At 34.8% G+C, this 21354-nt stretch overlaps 1 pseudogene; it reads right to left on the minus strand.

Moving 5' to 3' along the window:
* Positions 1–695: 695 nt before the first annotated feature.
* LOC139841895 (G-type lectin S-receptor-like serine/threonine-protein kinase LECRK3) lies at positions 696–2878 on the minus strand (annotated as a pseudogene).
* Between the last annotated feature and the right edge of the window lie 18476 nt (positions 2879–21354).

The following is a 21354-nucleotide window of genomic DNA, read 5'->3' on the forward strand; positions in this document are numbered from 1 at the left end:
TTGTACTAATAAACGATGAGATCTTCACAACATTGTGTTTACCACTTAAGTTTTCAAAAGGAAAAGCATTAAGGGATTCATCTTTCAATGTTAATTGGACTTCTTAAACTCGAATGTGCGTTCAAGTCTTAGGTAGGGTGGTGTTGGATTGACGTATATATTCGCTAAAGATGTACTTCATTCTACCCAAAGTGTCAACTATTAACTTTTTTGAAAGTCTTTATTTTCAATTTTGATTGTAAATGTTTTTGATTAATATCTTTGTTTGTGTTATTAATGAACACATTTAGAATCCAATCCATTCATATAATTAATATTATATAACACAAATAAAATATTTAAAGCCGAAATTGAAATTTTTTTTATGAAAAATTAATAGTGGACATTTATAATGAGACAGATTAACTATATATTTGTGATGATTGTGTGTTAGTTATTTCCTTTCTAGAAAGAAAAAAAAAAGTTAGGACATCTAAAAAGTAGAATAGAATGGAAAATATGAAAGAAGGCACATTTTAACAATAAGTGAACAAAAGGACTAGTACTATTATCTAGATGGTCTAATAATCAAACCACATATAGTCATATTGTATTGCAATCTTTATTTACTATAGCTAGAACTCAAGTAAGACTGAAATTTTAAAAAATAAAATAAAATAAAATAAATTCAAAAATAGAAACAGAAATAGAACAAGTTACCCACATTCATTGAATGATTTGAATGATGTAAGAGAGTAAGCGAATGGGCATGGATGTTCGGCTACTTCGAGTCCTCCTTCAAGTATATGAATCACCTTTCTCATGGTGGGCCTCAGAGACGGATTTTCTTGAACGCACCAAAGACCAACCAACACAAACCGTGTCAGCTTCTTGTAGTCATCTAACGCCTCTGAATCATTTTCAACGAACATATCCAGTACGCCTTTCTGGTAACAGTCCCATGCCAAATCAGTTAATATCTCCATATCTTCGTTATCACTCTCAAACACCACACTCTTCCTACACGAAACAATCTCAAGTAGCAACACACCAAAGCTATACACATCAACCTTTACAGACACCGAAGTGTTCCTAAACCATTCAGGAGCAACATACCCTTTCGTTCCCCTTATTCCAGTATTCGTTCGGCTTTGATTCAACATCAAAATTTTTGCTAATCCAAAGTCGGCAATCTTGGCATCAAATTGTTCATCAAGAAGTATATTTTGAGGTTTTATATCACAGTGAATGATCTGAGTACTACACTCTTCGTGAAGGTACGCGAGTCCCTTTGCAATTCCTATTGCAATGTAACTCCTCTGTTTCCAACTAGGTCTCGTGTCTTCGAATAAAAACCCCGCTAAAGTCCCGTTGTTCATGTACTCGTAAATCAATAGCCTCTGCTCACCATCATCACAATAGCCAAGAAGCTGCACCAAATTCTTGTGATTAGTCCTTGCTATTGTGTTGACCTCGGTTTTAAATTCCTTTTGAACATCCTGAATTAAAGAATGCAACTTTTTAACAACAATGGTCTTTATCCCTAATACGCCTTTATAAACTGCCCCGAAAGCTCCCTTTCCCAGTTCATCTTTGAACCCGTTAGTAGCTTTGACTAGCTCTTGATACGTAAGGCGTGGCAGACTGGCTTCAACAGCTTTACTACTTGGTAATGGATTTGGGGATCTCTTTTTGTAGACTCGAAAAAACCCGACACAAATCACAATAGTTAATAATAAGATTACGATACCAGATGTGATTAACAGGGCTGATCCAAGTAATATCAAACTTCTCTGATTTTTATTTTCTTTTGCAAATTCAGGAGGGCTTTGAAGAGAATGATTACCTTTGCTAAATTTCAAAAAGGCCTTCACATTAACTGAAGAGTCCTTCCTTCTATTGGAGAGTGGAATCTGCTTCCTCCAACATTGACTGTCTCTATAAATCGCAACGGCACAGAAACAATCTTTCAAACAAGAAGTTTTGCAGCCTTCTTCGTTAGATGGGTCCATGTGGACATAACCAGATTGTGGCCAATCAATATTATTGAGCTCGATGAAGTCAAATTTCTCTTCCCCATAATTTTCATCACAACTTGGAACAAAATCAGGCTTGCAGTCACCATTCGGGAAGTTAGAATCGAGCAACGAAGACCCCTGTGGGGCATTCACATATTGGCCGGTTATCTTCAAGGCTGCAAACATTGTTTAATCCACACGCACCGCTGCCATCTATCTTATATATATTTTCTGGCTCAAACCATACAACTTGCCAACGTTGATTGCCATCAGAATTTTTAGGGTAATAGTATTGAGCGAAAACTCCATCAGATTCAAGAGTAGCTCGATGATAATAATCTCCTGATGGTAATGAATCTCTTGGAGTAAGTTCATGTCTTTCCCCATTACCTCTCAATATATACATGTATCCCGTCACATTAAAAATATATTGGTAACCAGAATTTGTCGATTTGGAAACATTATAAGTACCCGTGTCATAGTAACCTTTACTAGTTGATCCAGATATTATATCGAGAGTATAAAGAACAAAATTCCCATCAAACTGGAAACTCAACTGAAATTTGCCAGCCGAGAAGTTTGTTTTGCTCAGCTTTGATTTAAGCACTCCTCCTCTATTCATAACTTGAGTAGACAACATGGTATCTGCCGGATGATTAAAACTCTCCCATATCTTTCGCGAATTGCTACCAAAAATCACAAAGTTTCCGTTATCGTTCATAAAACTGGAAGCAATATTAGATATGGACCCTGAGGTCCATACCTTTTTTCCTTCGGGATCGGTAAGTACGAGCCCTGGTCCCACCGGTTAGCTCGACTTTGGATCCATTAGTATGCCCATCTTTTGCACACCAAACGATGGTCATGTCGGATATCTTGTCATACCATATGGATAGCAAAAAGTTATCGTTTCCTTGAATTTGTTGGAACCCAAATGAAATTCACCTGAAGATGATAGCCATGATTTGGCATTTGGTGTGGCTGTAAGTGATGCACCAACAGATACAAAACCGTTAGTATGTTGAGCAGATAAAAAATGTAGTAAGCTAGTGGGAATATCACCAAAATGCCCATTTTTTGAAGCTTGTTGACTGACAGCCCTTAAAAAAAAGTTTGACAATTTGCCCTCTCAAGGCGCAAGATGCCTTGCGTCCTTGCGACCTTGCGTCCTTGCAACCTTGCGTACTTGCGACCTTGCGTCTTACCTAAAAAGAGCTGGTTAAATAATCACTTTGCATTCACTGTTCACCTCACAAACCACACTCATACGCAAGCTTCTCTCTGGTGCCCATTCGCTCGTCACTCGCAAAATCGTCATCATGGTTCCTTAGATTTTCGCAAACACTCACAAATCACTCGCAAAATCTTCATCAGCATCCTCACATCTTCATCGTGTTCATCCTTCCATCTTCATCGTCACTAAGCCGCAACCTTAATCATTCCATCTTCGATCTTCAAAAGTACAAGCGAGCTAATACGCCACCTACATCATCGAATCACCATCATCGTTCATTATGTCTCAAGAACAGGTTATATTTTCTTAGATCTATGTTATATTATTCGATCTATGTTAGTTTTCTTCGTTCTTTATGCTTAAACAAAGTTTTTGCACGCCAACTGTTCGATAAAATGTGTCAATGAAATTTTGTTTGTATTTTGTGATTTTGTTTGTATATTATTGAGATTGTGTACGATACACAGGACTTTTTGCTAGTTTTAAATTTTAAAATCGGTTGATATTTAGAAGCAAGGTTAACCTTGCGTATTTGCGTAGGACATGTGGTTGTACGCAAGGTTTTGTTTGCGTACTTGCGTCTTTGTTCTAGGTTACGCAAGGTGTCTCTTGCGTCTAGATTGCATGATGCACGCAAGGTTAACCTTGCGTCCTGGCATCCGTCATTATTATCACACAAGCTTTGTTTTGCGTCTTGCGTATGAGTGATTTGTCTGCTGATGTTCTTCTCACTTTTACAGGGCTACGTTGAAGGTAAATTGACTATGAAGAATATGTTGACCGTGATACCTCAGGTCAAGAAAATTTTGACTGAAAATCAAGAAAAATTATTCCGAAGTACATGCTTTGGTCCCTGGTTACATCTTTCATACACGGGTAATGATCCTGGACTAGTACATGCCATGCTCCAACGGAAATGTGAGCGTTCATCAAAATTAGACGCTACTAAGTACCCGGAAGAGTAACAAGATATTTGGTTTACTTTTTCTCCTAATTTTATGATTAGATTTGGTCGGAGTGAATTTTGTTTAGTCACCGGTTTTTTGTTTGGATCCCAGACAGACATGGTCCATTACATCACTCGCAATTATGAATCTAAGACCGCACCCATTAGACAGCATTGTTTTCCAAAGCATGCCGATGCCAGCAACATTTTGGTTAATGATATACAAAACATCCTTATCAAAAAACAAGGTGATGTAAAGGTTAGTGATGATGATATCGTTCGATTAGCTATAATTTTGATCGTAGAGAGAGCGTTTATGGGGAAGCAGGAGATACATATAGTTAATAAACAGTTTCTATGGTTGGTTGAAGATTTTAATAAGGTGAATGCGTACCCATGGGGGTCTCGTATTTGGGATGCTACTTACTCAGCAGTTAGTGAAGGTTTTGAGGTTCGGGAAAGGCAATTAGAGAGTGGGAGTGGAAAGGCGTACACTTTGGCTGGTTTTATGTGGGCATTTAAGATTTGGATCCTCGAGGCATACCGTCGTACCATTAAGAGTTTTGCAACCAAAACTGACAAGGATGGAGTTCCAAGAGCTTTATTTTGGAAGCGTTCATCTGCTGAAACCTTTACAGTGTTTGATTATCTCAAACTTTTACATAAAATGGTTAGTTAACACATTTCCTAAGTATATACAGCAGTTTAATATTGAACAGATCAGGTTATAGTGTATCGCAAGAAGGCGCAAGGTTAACCTTGCGTCCTTGCTTTGGTCGCAAGTTCAACCTTGCGTCCTTGCGTCCGTCGCAAGGTTAACCTTGCGTCCTTGCGTAGGTCGCAAGGTTTTCCTTGCGTTCTTGCGTGTGTTTCCAGGCATAAGATCAATCTTGCTTCCTTGCGTGCGTCGCAAGATCAACCTTGCGTGCTTGCGTTTGGACGCAAGGTGACATTTGTGTGCTTGTGTCTCTTTTATATTTACTAATATATTCATCTTAATTTCAGGATGATTGTCCCAAGAAAAAGAGACCTTTTCGTTCACTGCAGCCATCTGAGATTGAGAGAGCTTGTCAGTGGTGGATCCAGAGTTCCTCTTACTTTCAAGGAGAAGTTGTTGAAGAGGAGGAAAATATTGAAGATGATAATCAATTTGAGGAGCAGGTGGGTGGCAATTTGCAGGAATTATTGCATGAGGAGTCAGAGCAGACCTCAGATAGTCCTCATCCAACACTGAATCCCAATTTGCAGGAATTACTGCGTTTGGTGATTTTGTTGACTAAGCGGGTGGATGATCAAGAAAAGGAGTTGCCTGAATGTAAAAAGAAGATTGATGATCATGAAAAACATTTAATGGAACAAGAACACCATGAGGTAAATTAGACGCAAGGTTATTTTGTGACCTTGCATCTTGGTTAAAATGTAGGCGCAAGGTCTTCCTTACGTCCTTGCGCCTGTTACTAGGAATGTTACCAAGTCGCAAGACATCGACGCAAGGATCTTCTTTGCGTCTTTGCGTTTTCATTACTAACTTATTTTTTTGCGTCTTTGGTTAATTATAGTATGACAATGAAGATGCATGTGTGGATCCTCGATCTTTCTCTGACAATGATACATCTCCGAGGGTTGTTAGACGTGGGAAAAGAGAAAGAAGTCCCACTCATGTTTTAAACTCCCCTTTCACAACACCGGGGTATAGAAAACCATTGGAGAAGGTATGTCTTGCGTTTTTGCGTGTGGTGTTTAAAATTGCTTGCTTGTTTACCTCCACCAGGCGAAAGGTGTTACTTGCGTCTTTGCGCCACCAGGCGCAAGGTTTTACATGCATCTTTGCGTGTGGTCTTTAAAATTGCTTGCGTGTTGCGTCTTGTCTGACGCAAGCTATATCTTGCGTCCTTGCGTATGCTTGCTAACTTATGTCATTATACAGTTGTCAGACGAAGTAGCCTCGAGAGTAAAAAGGCTAAAGGTTTCTCATCAAGAGAATAAAGAGTCTGAGAATCTGGTGCCATTAAATACTGAAAAGCCTACAGAAAAAGAGGCTGGGAATGTGGTTGTGGAGTTCGAGGAAAAAGAGGCTGAGAATTTGGCTGTGGAGTGTGTGGAAAAAGAACAACCTGTTGATTTGCCATTGGTTAATGAACCAGACCAGATTGAGGTTAGTATATGACGTAAAGACCTTCCATTCATTTTTGCGTGTGCATTACTGATTGACGCAAGGATTGTCTTGCGTATTTGCGTGTGCATTGATGCAAGACCCACTTGCGTGTTTGCGTCTGCATTAGACAGATGCAAGACAGTTCTTGCGTGTTTACGTCCGCATTAGACAGACTCAAGACAGTTCTTGCCTCTTTATCCTTTATATATTTTTGTTTTTTTTTTGTAGAAAAAGGAAAAGAAGAGAAAAAGGAAGGAGAAGGATTGGGTTAGTGAGGAAGAAATTTGGTCCATGGTTGATAAATTTATAAACGATCAAGGAACTTTGCAACCACCACCACCTAATGTATGAAGAGATCAAAAGAAGCATGCTGGGCCAACAAAAGATTTGAAATCACTGATCTCCGATAAACAAGATACGCATTGCATGTTCATTTTCCAGAATGAAACGTTCCTCTACCTTGATGCTGAGTTTTGGAGATGATTATTGGGAATGGCATTTTCTGGTTATTTGGAAAACATAGTAAGTTTGTTAATTAAACCAGAAGTTTGTGTTATTAATTGTTTTTGCTTTTAACATCATGATCAACTTGCTCTGATTATAGCATATTGATGGATGGGCTACCTTCCTGTTGAGATTTTGGCAGAGGTTTCTCCCCCGAGCTAGCTAGATGTCCTCGAGTCCTCAGTTTTCGATTGTAGGTTATACATGTATTTCTCGATGGTTGATTATGCCATTGGGTTTCCTCAATCAACTAGAGAGATTCAAGTCCTTTTATGATGATGACACTCAAAAGGAGGAGGAGAGTGGGGGTACATCCAATCCTGGCTCAGAGGGGATCATTAAATCCAATTCCCCAGATTATATGTATTTGATTGGTCTTGGGGATGGCAATGATGACCTTTATCCATCCTGGGCTGAATGTGATAAGGTTAGTGCTTTTTTATACATCAATTATCCATTGTGAGTAAACTGATATAGACGCAAGGGTCACCTTGCGTCCTTGCGTTCACGCAAAATCAACCTTACGTCCTTGCGCCACTCGCAAGATAGACCTTGCGCTTAAAATGAACACGCAAAGACAACCTTGCGTCCTTGCGCCCCTCGCAAGATTAACCTTGCGTCTTCACTGACGATGCAAGATCAACCCTGCGTCCTTGCGCCACTCGTAAGATTAACCTTGCGTCCTTGCGTAGTTTTGTGTTTTTGCTAATTTTATGTTTCTTTTCTTGCAGATTTTGATACCAGTACATTTTTTAGATCCTGAACATTTTATACTACTATCTTTGAACTTAGATGAACAGAAAGTACTGGTGTATGATAGTTTAAAGGGTTGTTTGGATAAAGGTCAACTCGATGTTGTCTTCAAAAACTTGTCAGACAACTTGCCGATCTATTTGAAGGCTATAGATTACTTTAACAAGAAGCAGGATAGTGAAATTGTTGACTATTATGAGAACAAAGAAGATATAGAGTTGATGATTGAGGATGCACCGTATGTGCCGATGCAGAGTGGTGGCCATGGTTATTGTGGTGTTTGGGTCTGCATACATATGGAGAGGATAGTATTTGGTTGGGATCAGATTGACAACATTAGAGACCCTAAAAAGGCTACTATGGAGTATAGAATTCGAATGGCAAGAACATTCTTCCGTGCACGCTTTGACACACAGGAACCACCACCAAAAAGGACCCAAAGGTTGTTAAGTAGTTAACTTGTACCGTAAGATATAATTTTTATACAGTTTTTATTTTAGGTAGAACATGTAATTTTGGATGTAAATACTCTGGGACAGACGCAAGGCTGTTTTTGTGTCCTTGCATCTATTAAAATGTCAGACGCAAGGTTCTGTTTGCGTCCATGCATCTGGTTAAAGGACAGACGCAAGGTTTTGTTTGCGTCCATGCGTCTGGTTAAATGTCAGACGCAAGCTTCGGTTTTGCGTCTTTGCGTCGGATTACAGGTCTATCTTTGTGTCTTACATTTTTTTAAGTTACCGACGCAAACTTTGTTTTTGCGTCCTTGCGCCTTGGGTGTACAATATTAATGACCCACATATACAAACAATATTAATGGCCCACAAATACAAACCGTAACCATAAACACAAATTAAACTAGTAAACATTAATTCAGGACTGGACTAAACACAAAACATAAACTACAAACTGAGACTCATAAGCTTGGATAAACTAAAACATGAAATAACTAATTCTGGTCTAAATCGTACATTTGATAAAATTGAGACTAATAAGCTTGAGAAGGTTCGACTTTCTCTTTCGACTTTGACTTTGATTTTGAGGCTGTTATTTTAACCCTCCGAGAAGTAGATTCACCGGTTCGGTCATAAGAAGTGCTGCATGTTGTTCGGTTATGACCTGCTTGCTTGCAACAAGTACATGTTCTTACTTTCTTTTCAGTTTCTTCACCTTGAGATGGAATTCGATTGAAATGTCCCGTTCATAATAATTATAAACGTTTCATATTAATTGATTTCGTTGCGAGGTTTTAACCTCTATATGAGACGTTTTTTAAAGACTGCATTCGTTTTTAAAACAAACCATAACCTTTATTTTATCGACAAAGGTTTAAAGGACATAACCTAGGTTATCAAGTAATGATAATCTAAAATATCACACTTACACACGACCATTACATAATAGTTTACAATAAATATTATGTTACAACAAAGAAAACTTTCGAATGCAGTTTTTAGACAATATCATACAAGCATGGACTCCAAATCTTGTCCTTAATTTAGTATGCAACAGCGGAAGCTCTTAACAATCACCTGAGAATAAACATGCTTAAAACGTCAACAAAAATGTTGGTGAGTTATAGGTTTAACCTATATAATTATCAATCATAATAATAGACCACAAGATTTTTATTTTTGTAAACACATCTCATATCAGGCATTTCGCAAACTGCATAGAGATAAAAATCATTCATATGTTGAACACCTTGTAACCTACATTAACTTAATGCATAGAATATCCCCAAACAGAACCTCTCGTCTGTATAATAATCTCGAAGTACTAAAGCCATCCATAACCTGAATGGGGATTGTTAGGCCTGATGTTATGCGAGGTGTATAAGAAATAGTTATATTTTTTTGCTAAATACTATTAAATATGATACAACTTTACACAAGTTATTTATTTATTTATAGAGTGGATATACCTAAACTTTGCTACAACACTATAGGCAGTGTACCTAATCGTAAAGTAGTGTAGTTTTTAGTAAGTCCGGTTCGTTTCGCAGGGAGCTAGCCAAGTTTAACGCTATATTTATTTTAAACTATATTTGTATAATATATATATATATATATATATATATATATATATATATATATATATATATATATATATATATATATATATATATATATATATATATATATGTAATATTATTATTGTTATAAAAGGGGAATTTTACCGTTTAATGACCGGTTTGTCGATTTTATGTCTTAAGTCGCAATTAAAACCTAATATAAAATATTAAAAATAAATATAACTTAATTTAAAGCGTAAAGTAAATGACGATAAATAAAATTGCGATAAATAAAAGTGCGATAATTAAAAGTGCAATAATTTAAAGTACGATAAATTAAATAACGATAAATAAAAGTACGATGAGATATAAATTAAAGGAATTATGCTTATTTAAACTTCCGTAATCATGATGTTCGACGTGTTGATTTTAAATTTGTTACCATGGGTTAATTGTCCTTTGTCCTGGATTATTCGATATGTCCATAAGGTTTTGTCCATAATAGTCCATCGGTCATAATTATAAAGTGCGAGGATCTTCGTCAAATTAACCTTATATCCGAAGTCAAATATTCCAACTAATTGGGGATTCGAACTGTAACAAGGTCTTAATACTTTGTTTAATGAATACACCAGGTTATCGACTGCGTGTAATCCAAGGTTTTAATACTTTGTTAATAATTACACCAATTACCCTTGAATGTAATCCACCCCTATTTTAATGAGTCCATTAACTATTAATCCATTCTCGTGTCCGATCAAATGAACAATAATTTGTATTTATAGATATCCCGCCCACCGTACCCGATTAAGCGTATGTGGTTATATATAGATACGTCAAATTGTAACCTTTATATTAAATTAACGAGGTATCGTTTAGTTAATATAAAGCCCATTAATAGCCCATAGTCTAATTTCCACAAGTGTCGTTCTTTTGTCCAAACCCCAATTATGGTACAAAGCCCAATAACCCCGTCTTTAATATTTAGCCCAACATCACGATTACTTTGGCTTAAATAAGCATAATAATAACTTAGCTACGAGACATTAATTTAAAAAGGCTGAACATAACTTACAATGAGTATTAATAGCGTAGCGTTACACGGACAGAATTTCGACCTACAAACTTAAAACATTCGCTAACATAACCTTATTATTAAACTTTAATATTAAAATTATAATTAAAATATAATATATATTTAAGAGAGTGAAAGATAGAAAATATATGGTGTTTTATTTCGGCCAGAACTCGTGCATTTTATAGAATGTGGCCAGCTACAGTAAACCATGCGACTGCATGGTTTTTGTTCTTCCAGGCCATGCGATCGCATGGCCGCCTTCTCCTGGTCACAAAGTGAGTAAAAATGGGCTGCTCGTATTTATTTAATATATAATATAATATATATAATTTTTATATAATTATATATATATATATATATATATATATATATATATATATATATATATATATATATATATATATATATATATATATATATATTATATTATATTCTTGTGCATAGTTGACTTGTAATTTTAGCTCCGTTGTGTCGCGCGTTGATAGTTGGTTCATGTCCCGATTCCGGATTTTCGAACGTCCTTGCGTACAATTTAATATCTTGTACTTTACATTTTGCGGCTCGTACTCTTGTAACTTTTAGACGTTTCTCATCAATAAATTGAACCTCTTGGATTGTACTTTGTACTTTTTAGCGTTTTGGTCATTTGCGTCTTCAATTCGTCGAATCTGTCTTTTGTCTTCACATTTTATTATTTAAATTAATATCACTTGTAAATAGAACAATTGCAACCAAAAGCTTGTCTTTCTTGAAGGATAATGCTATGAAATATATGTTCATTTTTAGCATTATCAAATATTCCCACACTTGAGCGTTGCTTGTCCTCAAGTAATATAGAACTTGAATATAACTTTACTAGAATCACTTCTTTATTCTTCACACTTTGTACATCAGTGATTTCTATACGGCGGTATTAACAATGATAGTAACGATGTGGTTTACAGTCCCACATGACTATAAAAATTTAGATCCTTTAGGAAATTGGATCTTTATGAAAACATTTGATCTATTGAAAATTCAATCTAGCTTCTACCCTAGATAAGTTTTCCGGAATAACCCTTCACCGGTGTTTGCAAAATGTTTTTGTGGGTTTCAGATTTGAAAATTTTAGCTTAAAACTTGCGGTTTTGTGTCACCCACTTGCTAACCTTGTATTAGGAAAGCAACACGTCCAGTTTACTTGTTCCGTATATTACCTTTCGGTAAACTACCGTCCGGTTGTAAAGGAAAGCGTTGAACAAGCAACTGTTAAGGCAATGTCCCGTGACATGCTTTTGATTATAGTCTATATCGTATCAGATGCAATTACTATCCTTTGTAGGAGCAATAGTAAAGATCACCCTATAGTTTTTCGGTCTGGCACAAGGTCCTGTCTTTGACCATGCTATGCAACCACCGTTCTTATAGTTGACACCCGATTTGGTTCAGGTGACCTAATGAATTCTAGGTGAATTCCTAGGATTTTACGTTCAATGGTAATGAACGCATTGAAAATAGGGTTTTCAGAAAACAAATCGGTTTGTAATTTGATCAAAATATTTTCTCGTTCAAGCTCGAGTTTAGATATCATCGAATTCCATGAGTTTGAATTCTCAATCTTTAAGGTCAATCTCAAGGATTGAGTAATATCAGTCTTAAAGGCTAATTATTTATCTTTAAGGAGATTATCCTTTCTGGAGGTCTGATTCATTAGTCTTATAAGCTAATTTGCAAGGTGCCTCCCATTGTACGAGACAGATCCTCTCATGGTTAGGATAAGTCGGACCACTTGGCGACCCTGTTTGATGCTGAGGTCCGTAGATTTCCAGCTGATTTTCGAGAAAACTTTTCAAGGTTTTTCGTAGACTCTACAACTGGTCTGGACGACAACTTCCTGACCTAAATCAAGCAGCGCGTGTATTTTTCTCGAAAGACTTTACTTCCTTTTAAATTCCATTTATATTACAATAAATTGGGTAAAAATGATTAATATCATCCAAAATAAAAGTATCTTCAATTATTTGTACAAAAATATGTGATATATGTTCTAAATAACTTGGTAAATTTTTTCCACACTTGGCTTTTATTTTCCTTTCTTTGCCTTTTTATTCTCATCTATTCCATTTTAACACCTAGTTTTATCGTTCATAAATATCTATAAACATGATTTTGAATTCATTTATTTGAAAATTTTTAAAAATTTTACTAGAATTGGGTAGTCAGTATATAAGACTAGGGCTGTTCTTTATTATCAGAGAGCACTAGATTCTAATACAACTACTGCGTTACTAGTATTTTTAATGGTAACCAAGTGTTTAAATTAAAATTTTAAAACTCGAAAGAATTTAATCCCTTCCCACACTTAAGATCTTGCAATGCCCTCATTTGCAAGAATTCAGTAACAATTTAAATTATTGAGGGTGATTAGCGTAGAAAAATGATTAAATTTTACCAAAGTTTCCAAACATATTGTTGTATGCTTTATATGATAAATGGTACACTTCATTTGTTCATTCTGTCTGTTGTTATTTCACATATATTTTGTATTATGTCGTCAAAATAAATAGCTTTTGCTAAACTTAATGTCAGTCTTTGAAAGTTCGCTGTTTTATCCTGTTTTGTACATAAGATAAACTACAAACATACATAATATTTTTATTTTTTTTATATAAAATCTTTATTTATTAAAACAATTTAAATGAATAATTTTTTAAAATTTTGTTTCCTTTTACTTTAGGTAGTTTCGGTATGTTTACCTAGTCCGTCCCTCGACAAAATTTAAAATTTGTCATTTTAAAGCATTGTTTTAAAAGCTAAGGTTTTTGGATTTTTTATGTTTTTTTTTTGCATACTTTAGATCAATAAAATTAAAAATAGTGATAATAAAATTTCTCGTCCCGCCCTCGGGTAAAGCAATTTCGGTTCAACGACCTAATCTTCAACTCACGACGAATTTTAAAAATCATATTTTTAACTTAATGAAATAAAGTACATTTTTATTTTTAAATTCACACCAAACTTGAATTTAAAATGCATAAAATTAAAATTTCATATTAATATTATTAATATTTTTTTACATTAATTTTACAAACTTATATTGAAAATATTAAAAATATTTAAAAACTTAAATATATTGGTTTTTAAAAATTTCAATAATAATTTAATATTAATTTAAAAACAAGGTAAAAATTAAAATTAAAAATATTTTAGGTCTTTTATCCCACTTTAATCAATCAAATATTAACAAAAATATACGTTCCTCTTTTGGGTAAAGTAATTTCGACTATATTACCTAGTTTTACTCCTTACGAATTTTTAAAATATTTTGGATTAATTGATTAAAGATATTTATACCTTATGAATAAATGGTAAATTTCGCACTGATGTAATAAATTTTTGTATGATATCAATAATTACGGTTTCGCATACCTAATTTTATTGAATATCAATTTAATACTTTATAGCGAACGATTCAGCGTTTATTATCAAAAGGTTAAAAGCAATAAAAAGATAAATAAATAAAAACTGTACATACTTACCTGTGAGATAGAATTCTCAGAGACCTGCTTTAGCCGACTCATAGGAGAGTCATGTGATTTGGTTTTCCATAGCTACACAAGCGTAACCTCGATTCTTTAATAACTTTTCTTCTAAACATATGAACAGTCCTTCTCTGCATAAAGTAACAAATTCGGTATTTGAATATTTTTGATTGTTTGAACATTTACCTTCGTGTGACCATTTTCCGCATTTATGACATCTTTCAAGGTGTCGTGCTCTTCTTTTTGTTGCGAATTTTGATTTTCCTTTACCAAAATGTGTCTTATGATGATTTTTCCTGAGTTCTTTCCTCACTTCGTCCATTTTTCCTCTTATGAATGATACTAGTTCACTCGGAAAAGTGTTATTATTACATTTAGTAATCATAGCGTGTAGTAGTAGACCATGGTTCAGATCAAAGGAATTCTTCATCTCGTAAAACCTAAAAGAAATAAAAATTCAGAATGGGGGGAGAAGACTAGTTCTTTAGGGTCTGCTAGGGAAAGACCATTCGGATTCCATTCTCGGGAACTACACGAAAACAAAAAATCTAACTCTAACAGAAATATATATTATCCTTAAAAAGACTTGATTCTCCCCACACTTAGTTAGCTATGGTGTCGAAATTGTGATTAACTTCATTGTCAACTTCCATCGGATCATGTATGTAATGTTTAACTCTGTGACCATTGACTTTAAATTCAATCCCATTTGAATTTATCAACTCTGTTGTTCCATATGGGAAAACTCTTTTGACTATGAATGGTTCAGACCATCTTGATTTCAATTTTACAGGAAATAGCTTGAATTGTGAATTGAAAAGAAGGAGTCTGTCTCCTTCCTTAAATTCTTTTGAACTTTTGATTCTTTTATCATGCCATTTCTTCGTTCTTTCTTTATAGATTAACGAATTTTCATATGCTTCATGTCTTAATTCTTCTTGTTCATTTAGTTGACTTAACCATAGACGTCCGACTTCATGTAAATCAAGATTACATGTCTTCAAAGCCCAAAATGTTTTGTGCTCAATTTCTACTGGAAGGTGACATGCTTTTCCGTAAACGAGTTTAAAAGGTGTGGTTCCAATTGGAGTTTGTAGGTTGTTCTAAAAGCCCAGAGTGCATCCTCCAATTTCATGGACCATTCCTTCGGATTTGATCCTACGGTTTTCTCTAGAATACGTTTTAATGCTCGATTATTATTTTCAACTTGTCCACTTGTTTGTGGATGATAAGCGGTTGAGATTTTATGAGTTACTCCATATCTTTTGAGAACTTTCTCAAGTTGATTATTACAAAAATGAGTACCCCGATCACTTATTAAAGCTTTCGGTGTTCCGAACCTAGCAAAAAGACGTTTTATGAAGTTGACTACAACTCGTGCATCGTTAGTTGGGAGAGCTTGTGCTTCCGCCCATTTAGATACATAATCAATGGTAACGAGAATGTAGAGATTATTATGAGATTTTGGAAATGGACCCATAAAGTCAATACCCCAAACGTCAAATACTTCACATACTAGAATGACATTTTGTGGCATTTCATCACGTTGACTTATTTTTCCGGCCCTTTGACAAGCATCACAGGATTTACAGAGAAGGTGTGCATCTTCAAAAATTGTAGGCCAATAAAATCCAGCGTCATAGACTTTCCTTGCTGTAAGTTGAGGCCCATAATGCCCTCCTGTTGGTCCTGTGTGACAATAGTTTAAGATTTGACTAGCTTCATCTCTGAATACACATCAGCGTATTATTCCATCGGGATAACTTTTAAACAAATGTGGATCCTCCCAAAAATAGTGTTTTATATCACTAAAGAATTTCTTTTGTTTTTGGTGCGACAACCCTTTTTCAAGGAATCCACATACTAAGTAGTTTGCATAGTTTGCAAACCATGGAATTTCATTATAATCGATCTTCAAAAGATATTTATCAGGAAAGTTATCTTGTATGGCCGATTCATTTAGAACTTCTAATTCGGGATTTTCAAGACGAGAAAGGTGATCAGCTGTGAGATTTTATGCTCCCTTTTTGTCTCGGATTTCAATATCAAACTCTTGTAAGAGTAAGATCCAATAGATTAATCGTGGTTTAGCATCTTGTTTTGAAAATAGGTATCTAAGAGCAGAATGGTCGGTATAGACCACCGTTTTAGCTAGAACGAGATATGAACGAAATTTGTCAAAAGCAAAGACAATAGCAAAGAGTTCTTTTTCAGTAGTTGTGTAGTTCGTTTGTTCTCCTTGTAACGTCTTACTAGCGTAATAAATAGGTTGAAATCGTTTTTCAATCCTTTGTCCTAAAACGGCTCCCATTGCAAAATCACTTGCATCGCACATGAGTTCAAATGGTAGATTCCAATTTGGAGTTATCATGATTGGTGCATTAGTGAGTTTTTCTTTAAGAATATTAAAAGATTTGATGCATTCATCTGAAAAGATGAATGGAGCATCTGATGTTCTGCGAGGTGTATATAAAATAGCTTATATTTTACAAGGAAATACTATTAAATACGATACAATTTTACTCAAGATATTTATTTATTTATTGAATGGATATACTTAAACCTTGCTACAACACTTATAGGCAGTGTACCTAATCGTACAGTAGTGTAGTTTTTAGTAAGTCTGGTTCGTTCCACAGGGAAAATCTTTAAACAAAGCTTAACGATATATTAGTTTAAATTTATAAAAATACAAATATATATAAGTAACATTATTATTATAAAGGGGGGTTTTTACCGTTTAATGACCGGTTTATCGATTTTAAAACTTTAGTCGCAGTTAAAACCAAAATTAAAAATAAATACAAGACTTAATGTAAAGTAAATAACGATAATGAAATTGCGATAAATAAAAGTAAGATAAAATAAACTTGCGATAATTAAAAAGTACGATAATTAAAAGTGCAATTAAATACAATAACAATAAATAAAAGTGCGATAATTAGAAGTGCAATTAAATATAAAATAAAGGAAATTAAATATGAAATAAAAGAATTATGCTTATTTAAACTTCCGTAATCATGATGTTTGACGTGTTGATTTTAGTTTTATGCCCATGGGTTAATTGTCCTTTGTCCTGGATTATTTAATATGTCCATCTGGTTTTTGTCCATAACAGTCCATCAGTCATAAATATAAAGTGCGAGTGTCCTCTTCAAATTATCCTTATACCCGAAGTTAAATATTCCAACTAATTGGGGACTTAAACTGTAATAAGGTTTTAATACTTTGTTTAATAATTACACCAGGATGTCGACTGCGTGTAACTCAAGGTTTTAATACTTTGTTGTCAATTATGCCAAGTGTCCTTGTACATAATTTCACCCCTGTTTTAATAATTCTAGTGGCTATTAATCCATTCCCGTGTCCGGTTAAATGAACGATTATTCGTACATATAAATACCCCGCCCATCGTGTCCGATCGAGTGTATATGGTTATTTATAGGGACGTTCAATTGTAAATCTTTATATTAAAATTAACAAACTATCGTTTAGTTAAACAAATATAAAGCCCATTAATAGCTCATAGTCTAATTTCCACAGGTGTCGTTCTTTTTTCCAAACCCCAATTATGGTACAAAGCCCAATTACCCAATTTTAGTAATTAGCCCAACATCATGATTACTTCGTTTTAAATAAGCATAATAATAACTTAGCTACGAGACATTAATGTAAAAAGGTTGAACATAACTTACAATGATTAAAAATAGCGTAGCGTTACACGGACAGAATTTCGACTTACACCCTTACAACATTCGCTAACATACCCTTATTATTAAAATTAAAATTAAAATTAAAATTAAATATATACTACGTATGAATGAGGAGAAGAAAAAGATGTGTTTTTGTGGTGCACCAAAGCTCGATTTTATAGGCATGTGGGCTGGAACTGTGCACCATGCGATTGCATGGATTTATGCCTTCCAGGCCATGCGATCGCATGGCCAGCTGGGGAGACTCAAAAGTCTTTGTTTTTTTATGCCGACGGTTTTTAAATAGAATATAATATATATATTAATTTTAAGAATTAATTATATATTATATTATATTCATGTGCATAGTTGACTTGAAATTTTTAGTCCGTTGCGTCGAGCGTTGAGAGTTGACTCTGGTCCCGTTTCCGGATTTTCGAACGTCCTTGCGAATAATTTAATATCTTGTACTTTGCGTTTTGAATCTTGTACTCTTGTAATTTTGAGACGTTTCTTATCAATAATTGGAACCTTATTGATTGTATTTTGTACTTTTGAGCTTTTTGGTCGTTTGCGTCTTCAATTTGTCGAATCTGTCTTTTGTCTTCACCTTTTATTATTTAAACGAATATCACTTGTAAATAGGACAATTGCAACTAAAAGTTTGTCTTTCTTGAGGAATAATGCTCTGAAATACATGTTCGTTTTTAGCATTATCAAATATTCCCACACTTGAGCGTTGCTTGTCCTCAAGCAATATAGTCTTGAAATACAAGAATCACTTCTTTATTCTTCACACTTTGTACATCAGTGATTTCTTTACGGCGGTATAAACAATGGTAGTAACGTTGTGGTTTACAGTCCCACATGACTATAAAAATTTAGATCCTTTAAGAAATTGGATCTTTATGAAAACATTTGATCTTTTTGAAAATTCAATCTAGCTTTTACCCTAGATAAGTTTTCCGGAATAACCCTTTACCGGTATTTGCAAAATATTTTTGTGGGTTTGGTGGGTTTCAGATTTGAAAATTTTAGCTCAAAACTTGCGGTTTTGTGTCACCCACTTGCTAACCTTGTATTGGGAAAACAACACATCCAGTATACTTGCTCCGTATATTACCTTTCAGTAAACTACCATCCGGTTGTAAAGGAAAGCGTTGAACAAGCAACTGTTAAGGCAATGTCCCTTGACATGCTTTTAATTATGGTCTATAACGTGTTGGACGCAATTACTATCCTTGGTAGGAGCAATTGTAAAGTTCACCCTTATGATTTTTCGGTCTGGCACAAGGTCCTGTCTTTGACCATGCTATGCAACCACCGTTCTTACGGTTGACACCCGATTTGGTTCAGATGACCTAATGAATTCCAGATGAATTCCTAGGATTTTACGTTCAATGGTAATGAACGCATTGAAAATGGGTTTTCAGAAAACAAATCGGTTTGTAATTTTATCAAAATATTTTCTCGTTCAAGCTCGAGTTTAGATATCATTGAATTCCATGAGTTTGTAATTCTCAATCTTTAAGGTCAATCTCTAGGATTGAGTAATATCAGTCTTAAAAGCTGATTTTTGATCTTTAAAGGAGATTATCCTTTATGGAGATCTGATTTATTAGTCTTATCAAGCTAATTTGCACAGTGCCCCCATTGTACGAGACAGATCCTCTCATGGTTAGGATAAGTCTGACCACTTGGCGACCCTGTTTTATGCTGAGGTCCGTGGATTTCCTGCTGATTTTAGTGATGACTTTTCTAGGTTTTTCGCCAACCTACAGCTGGTCTGGACGACAACTTCATGACCTAAATCAAGAAGCGCGTGTCTTTTTCGGAAGACTTTACTTCCTTTTAATGATGAAATTGATTCATCGTGTAGATCCATCTTTTCTTTTCTTTCATCGGGTAAAACAGTTTAGTTTAGTCCAAAGCAAAAGTATCTTCAATTATTTGTTACAGAAATATGTGACATATGTTTAAGATAACTTGGTAATTTTTCCCACACTTGGCTTTTATTTTCCTTTTTATTGTCCTCTATTCCATTTTAAATGAATTTTAACATTTTGGTTTGTTTCTCAATTTATGTCCTTTCCGAGGTAACAATAATTTCAGTGTTAACACCTAGTTTTATCGTTCATAAATATGTATAAACATGATTTTGAATTCATTCAATTGGAAATTTTGAAAATTTTACTAGAATTGGGTAGTCAGTATATAAGACTAGGGCTGTTCTTTATTATCAGAGAGCACTAGATTCTAATACAACTACTGCTTTACTAGTATTTTTAATGGTAACCAAGTGTTTTAAGTTAAAATTTTTTAAAAATCCGAAAGAATTTAACCCCTTCCCACACTTAAGATCTTGCAATGCCCTCATTTGCAAGAAATCAGTAACAATTTAATATTATTGAGGGTGATTAGCGTAGAAAAATGATTAAATTTTACCAAAGTTTCCAAACATATTGGCGTTTGTTTGCTGAATGATAAATGGTGCATATCATTTGTTCATTCCGTATGTTGTTACATCACATTTATTTTTCATCTTGTCGTCAAAATTAGTAGCTTTTGCTGAACTTAATGTCAGTCTTTGAAAATGCGCTGTTTTACTCTGTTGTGTACAATTTACAATATACATACATACAAATATAAACATGCATGGCAATTTGAAATGGGACTTAATATCCCACTTTCAAATCCTAAATGTGAAATATTAGTACACAATAATAATAAAAATGATAAAGATTACATAAGTATATTCAATAACATAAGTTTAAACATGAATAAGTAAAAAGATAAAAACATAAAAATCATATAAATAACCAAATGGAACCAAATCAGTCTGGATAGGGGTTCCAGTTCATCTCATCAGGTGGGTTCCATTGTTGGTTATAGGTGTTCTGATAGGCTTGGTTATAGTCATATCGGTTAAAGGGTGGTCGGATATCGGGGCTGTGTGGCAGAAAATGAGCAGGTCGAGTAGGTACATAGTTATTTGGTACCTGATATGATAGCTGGCTCATGATCTGGTGCTGATGAACTACCCAGCTATCGTGTTGGCGTCGCCTATAATCCTCGTATACTCGCTCAGAGTTCCACTGCTCATACATACTATGTCTGGCCGCGTTCGTCATTGCTTCCTCATCTATACGAACGTGGACGTCAAGAATAGCATCTCGAAAGGCATCCCTAATGTCTTCCACCTCCTCCATTTCCTCGTCTGAGCCTCTCTCTACCTGAGGATGAGATCCCTCATAGGGTACTGCCTGGTTACATCTACTTTTCAATACCTTAGCACCCACATAAACTTTCAATCCTAAGTGCTCAACCTGTTCTCTACAAAGCTGTAATGGACCCCCTTGGTTCCTATCAACACCTAAATACTCTCCAATGAGAGTAACAAAAATACCTTCTCCTATTATACTCCCGTCCTGCATTCCCTCTACCATTTTAGATAAATAAA

This window comes from Rutidosis leptorrhynchoides, chromosome 4, assembly GCF_046630445.1.
Source record: "Rutidosis leptorrhynchoides isolate AG116_Rl617_1_P2 chromosome 4, CSIRO_AGI_Rlap_v1, whole genome shotgun sequence".
Classification (NCBI taxonomy): domain Eukaryota; kingdom Viridiplantae; phylum Streptophyta; class Magnoliopsida; order Asterales; family Asteraceae; genus Rutidosis; species Rutidosis leptorrhynchoides.